Raw genomic sequence first — 9044 nt, forward strand, 5'->3', positions numbered from 1 at the left:
GGGTGCAAAACCTTGACCGTCTAGCAGCTTGGGACATCCTCCTGATGTGGAAGGCGCTATATAAATGCAATTAGTTGCTGCTGTTGTTATATTTCAAATCATGAAATGACTTTAATTACAGATACAATTAAGTGGCTTGTATGTTGCTATGCAACAGATCTCTTTGACGACAGTAATAAAATGGGTGCGTTGGTCAGAGCTGAAAGGACGACACCAGCTGGTGACTTGTGGACTAACATGCAGGTACTTCCATAGAAATTGAGTATCTTTAGCTATTTGGTAAAAATCTTAACAGATTTTGCTTCAGTTTGCAGGAAACGGGGATTATTCCACCTAGAGCTGTTTTAGAAGCTCACTGAGTTTAATGTACAGAAGGAATTGCATCATCAACTATTCTCCATTGTTTAGGTTGAGGTTCTTCATTAATCTTGACATGCAACTTGAGTGATTAAATTGTGGGTATGTGTGGGTTAAATATCATCCTTGATGGGGAGATGATGTCGTCTGCACAATGAGTTTTCCACCCAGCAAAGGACTGGACCATTCATTGATGTGTTGAACTGCTTGTTGATCCTAATCACTGCTAAATTACATGTGAAATTTGACAACATTTTTTGAGGCCATTTGGTTCATAAATGAGTATTACAAGAGGAAGATAAGACTGCATCAAAAGCTATGTAATGCTACGTACAAAGTAGACAAGGCTGGATTTAAAGAGCAGACCTAGCATTACATCACTTGAAGGATCCTACCATGGGACTCAAGCTTTACAGAGGTCTTTAAACCCTCAAAATACAGTCATTGAGCTGTTGGGAATGATTGTATTGAGGTTAGTAAAGCATGTTAAGAAGAAACTCTTAACCATGAAATGTCAGCTTGGCTCCTGCAGTAGATGGTATCCCCAGAATCTTCAAAGAATGAGTGGAAAAAGTATATTAGACTCTGCTTAGTTTAATTACAAAACCACAGAGATTCTGTGAGATCCTGACTTCCACTAAAGGATCGTTTGAAAAGGGTAATATAGTGGATGACATTTATTTGGATTTTCAGGGGCATCTGATGAAAATTTGCAATCTCAGGCTTTCAAAGAAAAGATAAAGCCAAGTGGAATTTATGATCTAGTTTTAAAACTAGACGTTTGGGTTGAAAAATATCTTGATTCATATAATTGGTCAAGATTCTGGGGACAGTAAGCAGTGATACTTTGCAGGGGACTGTTCTGAGCTTTTGTACTATACAAAATATATTGTGGAGTCCTGTAGCTCAGTGGTTAGAGCACTCGCTTTGCAAGCGACACCTGAGTTCAATTCCAGGCAGAGGGCGAAACCTTGGGCAAGTTTCCTTACTCTACACACCTAATAATAATCCCTCCAAAACCAAAACAATAATAAATTGGTCATTTTCAGTCCACAACTGTTTGTGGGACGCTGCTGTGCACAATTGGCTGCCGCGTTCGTCCACAAATATACGGTCAATTCACTTTACAGTATATTCTGTAAAGCGCTTTGAGACGTCTAGAACAACAAGAAGACGTGAAAAGCGCTATATTAAATGCAAGGATTATTATTATTAAAATGAAACATGAAAGACTTAATATTTGGGTTTGATTATTGACCATTCATTGGACATATTCATTCAATGTCGAACTGTTAACAGATGAGGCTAAAAAATGATGGGGTTGCATCTAAAGGTAGTTCAAATGTAAATCAGTGTGTTTTAGCTGTTGAGAATAGACTGTTTTCTTGCGCCTCTTCAATAGGACATTGGTTCTCAGATGATTCTGATGCTTGGGAGTAACTCGCTGAATCAAATGTTTTCATGGGAGAAAAGATTGCAAAAAAAAAATGTGGTCCAGGTCTTCAAAATACCAATAGACTTGGAGATGGTACATTTTACGCAAGTTAGTTAAATTAAACCTTGATTGCAAATTCAGGCAAAACCTTGGGCAAGATTATCCCAAAATAGATAAGGGGTGTTGCTCTTGGAAAATAGGATAAACTTCAAAAGATTGGGTTGAAGGCATTGAGGGATCAAATATTCTCGGACACAATGATTGCAGTCGTTTTAGGACCATGAAAATGCTACGTGCAAAATACAACTAGTGCGGGTGTAGGTTGTAGTATTAGGTTGATATCCTGAATGGTTTGTTTGGATTACCATCAAAGGTTAATTAGGAATTCACTTTCCTGAGATTAAAATCCTTTGTGAAACATTTTATGATTCAAATTGTGCACGATCAGATAGAAGGGATGGGCGAGAATCTTGTTGCATGTTTAACTGTTCCAAGTTGAGGCATTTCAGTGACCCAATTTTCCCAGATATGCTCAACAGAAACAAACTTTGTGTTTCTTCGCAGACTGCACATTAGATTTGTGACAATTTTGGAACCTTCCACAAGTAGTGGTGGATCTTGTGAACAAGAGGAATAGTGACTAAGGATGACATTCAGATCCAGGGCTCACTTTTGCCTTGTTTTTGTGTACCCAAAACAGATCCCGCTTATCACCAAATAATTCCTGATTTATTCAGGACATATCTGTGGGCTCTCCAGCTACTAATCAGCACACATTTATATCCAAAGGATGAGCTTGCATTATCCATTTTCCGAGTGCGTGCAGTTATTTTTGCTACAGAGAATTAAATTGTAAGCACAGAGGGGAAAACGTAAGGTGTTAATGGAGTACTTTATTCTAATTAAAACCCAATTCAAAATTTATTGTAAAAATGTTTTTGTATGCAGAAATCAGTTCTATTGTTTGCTGGTGTTTTTTTTAAATACTTTCTTTTAGACAAAGTAATACTTTGTATGTGAACAGAACATCAAGTACTGTACACTTCAAATTGTTAAGATTGTAGAGATAATTGTGTTCATCTAATTTTTACTTTTTTTCTGTATCCTGATTGTCTGGTTCACATTTTGTATTCCAGTAAAATTATAACACTATTAGAATTTACAGCTGAGTATTCTAGAAAGCTATTCCTAGTTGCCTTATATTGAACTGAATCAAAGTTCCTTCCTAATTCAGTTGCACACTTAGTTCTGAGATTGTTATCTCAAAAAAGGCTCTGAAAATAAATATTGTGTGTTTTGATATTCAGTAACATGTAAAATAGGCCATTATATGTAGTGGGTGTACTGCTTTCAGATGAATGTGTAATCCCACTCATATATAGTGCTGGGAAGGATCACAGAAAAGCATGTAGAGTTCACAGTTTCCATTGTCTTGACGTTTTTTAAATTTCAGTATCTTTTATCGGGATCCAACTTTTAAAAAGAGAACGTGTACACAGTCTGAAGTTCCCACGGAATAAAATGAACACAATTATTTGTTTATGGGTCTGCAAACGTGTGGTGAGATAGTTATTCTTTTCTCCCTCCCCGAGCCCAGTGACAGTGAACATTCTTATTCCAGAAATCTTATTATTACTACATACAGCAAAGTTCAAAAACATAAACCAAAAGTCCAGGGAAATGTACAGAACGGTTTGGCCTTTTCTAGAAGTCAGTTCTTGTACTCCCAAATACTGGACTGGACAGTAACCCACTTAATTAATATGTACAATAGTTATCATTAATGTAAAACAGGAGAAAAGTCACATATTACAAATAAAAATTATCCCTTTGGGATGTTGTGTGAACATATTGCTCTTAATTGAGTTTGGCAATAATACTTACATTTGATATAGCGCCTTATCACATCTTCAAGACGTCTGAAGTGCTTCACAGAATATAAAGTGAATTTGACTATATTTTGTGGGAAAAATGCAGCAGCCAATTGTGCATAGCAGTGAGCAGCACAAAGAGACATGGATTGAGTGACCAAATGATTTTTATTGTGAAGGAATTATTTGGGACCTCTTGGTTTTCAAAAATTGATCAATAATCTCACTGGAGTTGGTAGGGCACCAACACATTCATTGTGTGCTGCAATTTAAGCTGTAAGTTGGGGAAGCAGGAAGAAATGATTGAAACATTTTCATTTTTTTCTATTTTGGGGAAAAGGCGAGAATCGTTTCGTACAGATTTAAAATTGGCAGAGGGGCATGAGAACATTTGGTTTGGTGTAGAAACGTGGGTCAGGAGGTGACTAAAGCACATAATGATGTGACATCACACATAATTGTATTCATGAAGAGGAAGTGCAACAAATTTTATGGAAACAAACTTAATTCACCAGTGATTTGAAGTTCATTTTTGTTGCATGCTTTCACTTAAATGTACCCGACCAGGAAATGGGAGCCTCCAGAGAAAGTACACAGTTTTTATTTTTGGAAAAGGTATGATTGCTTTTAAATGCCACATAAAAATGTGAACACCTTTCAGGAAATTTTTGTCTTGTTTAACCTACTGTAGGAAATATGAATTTTAAACATACTGTAAATACTAAGATGTTGATCATTAAGTGATTTATTTTGCTTTAATGCTTCAAAAATATTGTTTTTAGAACTAAAACTAATAAAATTCTGACATTAAAATGTGTTCAGTCATTTATTTTCCCTATCTTATCGAACCTGCTGTAAACAGGAATTCAATAAACTGTTGACAAAATGTTGTACTTGTTTCCTGAACAAGCAAGGGTACAGTTATCAAGGAAGACTGGACAGGTTAGACATTTCTTTGATGCCCTGGAAATGTGTTTGAGAAGGCATAATCCAGTAGTTTTTAAAATTTATGGAAAGGGTTTGATAAGGTGGAGATAAATAGATTGTCAAAATGAGGCGGTATAATTATAAGATAGTCATTCGCAGAACTAAAGCCAGTTTAGGAGGAACTTTACATAAGAGGGTGTGAAACTCACCAAAAAAGATGTTGAAGCAGAAAGCGATCAATGTATTTTAAGGGAATTTGACAGCACAGGAGGCCATTCGGCCCACCATGCTTGCTTCCGGGTTTGATAGAGCTGCCTACTAGTACCATTCCCCCCACTCGTTCCCCATTGAGCAGGAGACTTGGGGGAAAATGGCCCGATTTTGGTGCTGTGTGCAAATATATTTCCTTTTTTAGCATCGTCTTTCACAGATTGCTACTCTGCGTTTGCCAAAGGAGCTGCGGCTGTTAATTATTGTTTAATATTAAAATAAGCTGCTAGGACAAGATTGCATGTAAATTTAAAACAAAAATAAGTCAGTTAGATATTAAAAAAAAGGTTATAGCAAACATTTTGAGGGGTTATTACCCCAGAAAAGCAATCTGCCCATCGACTAACAACCAGGTTTCTACTTACTGCGAGGTAAACAGGTGTGAGGGGTGAGGAAACTTGGCTTAGGGTTTCCCCGTCTGGGAATCAAACCCAGGTCCTCTCACTTGCGAGGCGACTGCCTGGAAAACCAATACACGACTCCATAATACATTGATGTTTGTAACAGGAATGAAAAGAACTGAGCAAAATAGTGAAACTATAAAGCAGATTCAATCAGAGTTGCCTCAGTGATGGGAGTTTGCTGTTTATGTCACTGTTCCTCCACAATACTCAGTGTCCGCTTGGTAGCTATTTGTTTCGGGTGCATCGTGTTTGAATAATTCAGTCAGCATTCGCCACACCTGCTTAGCACACTTCTTTGAGAACTTTTATTTTTCTGGTAAATGAGTTACATTTAAGTTCACACACCGCGTCGCATGATCCAAGCACAACACAATCGGACAATACACGGTATGCTGTGCGGATCAGAATCACCTCTGCATCCCGCCGTGATCGTTCTTGTAGGACAACAGGTTTTTACTCCCCACTGCCTCCGCCTCCTCACTGCTCGAAGACATTCAAGTTTAAACGTTCGGTCAGTTCGAAGCTGCTGCTTTCAGTGTTTCTTGCAGTCTTTCCGACTCGACTGTACAGCGTGAGCCGTTAAGAGAGGTTCCATCTGATTTCATTAGACCACGAAGCAAATGTTTTCTCATGCGTGTCGGTTCCACTAGTGTCGAAAGGAAACAATTTCCTGTTCGATAAATTTGAAGCAACTCGCACACATCCGATGTGGAGGTTTCCCCCCATGCGAAAAATGCATATTATATATATATATATCTTATATATACTTGAGCTAAGAGAAACTAACTGCCAGTGTGAGAAATCCCAGAACATGTATAATATCAGTAGTAAGAGTGAAAGTGATCAACACAAGAATATTCGGGATTTCAGGATACAATAGATTAATTAGATGTGATCCCTTCCAAAGTGGTACAAGATATACAAAATATGTTACATTTCGGCTACATATCGTCTGGCTTTGGTCCAGAAATTCCACACAGTTCCTAAATGTCAATAAACTTTTGAGACCAACAGAAGGTATCTATTTTGACACTTAACTTTAACTTTCCTAATCAGCAGAACCACGAGATTTCAACTCCTACGCCAGCGCTGCAAGTGAAGTGCACGCAGGTAAATATTTAAATTGCATTTCCAATCCAATCGATGAAAGCAATGGACACATTTGGCTCAAGCAACAGCATCAGAGTTTCAACCGAAACAATCTCGTTTTACCCTCCGCTTCCCGCATTCAAGATTAAATTATATTTTGGTGGCAACAGAAACCAATGGAGGGCCAGTGTGAATTGGTGAGTGGTTGTGAATATAACCTGCCCAGCCTGTGTGACAGGTAAATTGGCCCATTGCAGTTGTGCGACACCTCGTGGAGACCGTATGCCTCCTTAAGGAAGAAGTGGGGTGGGGTTGGAAAACGTTTCCCCTGGATTTATTTTGGACACTCGGTGAGGTGTGTGGAATTCTCAGCTTGGTTTAGATCCTCTTCACGCACGGTGCTGGGTTTCTGCACGTGTCAGACACCCGGCTGACCTCAAAACAGTTCCCAGCTTCCGGGCAAGCCCGGCATTGAGGAGCATCTAGGAATTTTTTTTCTGAAATCCCCCACAGATAGGTTGTTGGAATGGAATGTGCACTCTCTAACCTGGAGGGACCTAATTCCGGAAAACATTAGGCGCAGGTTGGCAAGAGCCAAGGCTTGGGGGGAGCCCAGAGTGTGCGTTAGGGTAACTGCTGGAGTCCAACCAGCTAAAGCCACACAGGTTGCCATTGATCTTGCTGTCTGGCCAAGCTTTCCCGCTGCTTGACCAGCTAGGACCACCTTTAGGGCTTTGGCTTGCGGGGTTAACTGGAGCTGAATGGTCCTTAAGAAGGAAATGGGGAATTGGAGTTAAGAGTTTCCCGCAGCTTCTTTTTTTGACACTTTCCCAGTTTCCAGGTAAGCCAAGCGGGAATGAAGGTCTGAGATCATGATGCCGGGTCATCTCAGCCGCAGGTTGACCCCATGATCTGGGAAGCTCAGGGCTAATGAATGAGGGGGCGGAGAGGAAATAGATTATTCATTCAACTTTAACTCTTGAGTGACTGTTAATACCACCATCCAACTTCATGGTATTACCATGAAGAATCAACAATAAATTTATTTTGAAACAATCCTCAGAAATTGATGAGTTTAAAGTGGCTGTATCTCTGGTTAATCTGGTTATTAGCCTGTTTTCGGCCATCTATAATTTAAGTTAATGTTGGCATTCACTCAACTGAACGTAACATTTTTTTTGTGATTCCCGCCCCTCCCAAACCTCCCCCTGGTCCCCCCCACCCCCGCCAGTATTTTTTTGTTTACAGTGCGTTCTGCCCACAAAATATACAGCCAATTCACTTTCCATTAGATTCTGTGTAGTGCTTTGAGATGTCTCGAAGATGCTATATCAAATACAAGGATTATTATTATTACAACACGAATGATCTCGTTCCCCTGCACCCACACAAAAAAGACCCTGCGTCTTAAAAATACATCGAATATGAAAGAAAAATGCTTGTGCATACAGCCACTTTAACAGCAGAGCTGTACTGCCTGAGGATAGCATCCCAACTCATCATCTTTGTGAGCGTTGCCCTCTGATTGTTGTATGAAAACTTTTAGGATGGAATGTGAAATACTGTGGCTTTCAGAACTTGCAACCACTGCCCATTTAAGTCTCGTACAACATTCACCAAAGGAGAAAAAAAGAACCTTTTTCAAAATCCTATTTCGATAAAGAAAGGTTACAATTACACAGTACGATTTAAATACAAATTAAAATTATACAACAAACTGTATGTGCTGGTTTGAACGTTTTTGAACCTTATTCTAAAAAAAAATCAATTTTTCCAGTTTAAAAACTCCCAGAGTTTCCCCTTCCCTTCTTAATCCGACCCCCGATAAGATAACGCAACACAAATCTAGTAGCTCTTTATATAAATTATTTCCATTATATTTCAGATTAATTATTACAGACAATATTATCTAAACCAAACGATACCATCATTTCGGCGACTAAAGTGGACAAAGAAGTTACAACACAATCAGCAGAGGAGTGTTCACACTCTATAGTAACACTGATAACTGCTCTGGTCAGCCGCTAGGCTGGACCACAGCTTCTGGAATAAAATATGGCAGCATAAAATCTACTTGAGGAACCAAACAAAAGTTTGATCAGCTTGATAATCTGCGGGGATCAACATGGCAGATTCAGAGTGCAAGGGCTGTCATTGGAAATCCACCATCGCTGTGCCAAGTCAAATTTAGAACTTTGTTCATATCATCACATAAAAGGGTAAGATACGGTTGTAAGTTTCCCCCACAAAGAGTTTTCAATAGCTGAATCCCATTTCCAAAGGGTTAAGCCCCTTAGTGTCTATGCAGCACAACATTTTGCTTTGAACTCACTTCATAGAATGGTGGAAATTTCAACACGAAAGGAAGCCAAACAAGTTTGTCAAAGGCAACAACTCACCTAATCCCATTTCCCTGCTCTTCCTACCAACCCATCCATCCATCCTTTTGAATAGTCGTTCTTCCAGTGTTTATCTACCTCTCTTTTAATTGTTTTAAATGTCTTGGTTCAATAGCCACATGTGGTAACATGTTCTACAATCCTAACACCCTTTTATGTTTCCAGTAATAATCTTGAGTCGACAGCCCCTTGTTAAAGTGCATTTTGCACCCATATTTTTGCTTAAAGTGACCTCTAAGTTCTGTACATAATAATTTTTCCTATGGTTTTCTCGCCTAAAATGTTACACCTC

At 38.9% G+C, this 9044-nt stretch overlaps 1 long non-coding RNA gene across 1 annotated transcript; it reads left to right on the forward strand.

Annotated features, from left to right (window-relative positions):
• Positions 1-44: 44 nt before the first annotated feature.
• LOC103186746 lies at positions 45-3129 on the forward strand. Its single transcript, XR_488809.1, has 2 exons — positions 45-243; positions 2357-3129. It is a non-coding gene; the product is annotated as an uncharacterized LOC103186746 (long non-coding RNA).
• Positions 3130-9044: the final 5915 nt, after the last annotated feature.

Source organism: Callorhinchus milii, unplaced genomic scaffold (genome assembly GCF_018977255.1).
Source record: "Callorhinchus milii isolate IMCB2004 unplaced genomic scaffold, IMCB_Cmil_1.0 Scaffold4, whole genome shotgun sequence".
Taxonomy (NCBI): Eukaryota; Metazoa; Chordata; class Chondrichthyes; order Chimaeriformes; family Callorhinchidae; genus Callorhinchus; species Callorhinchus milii.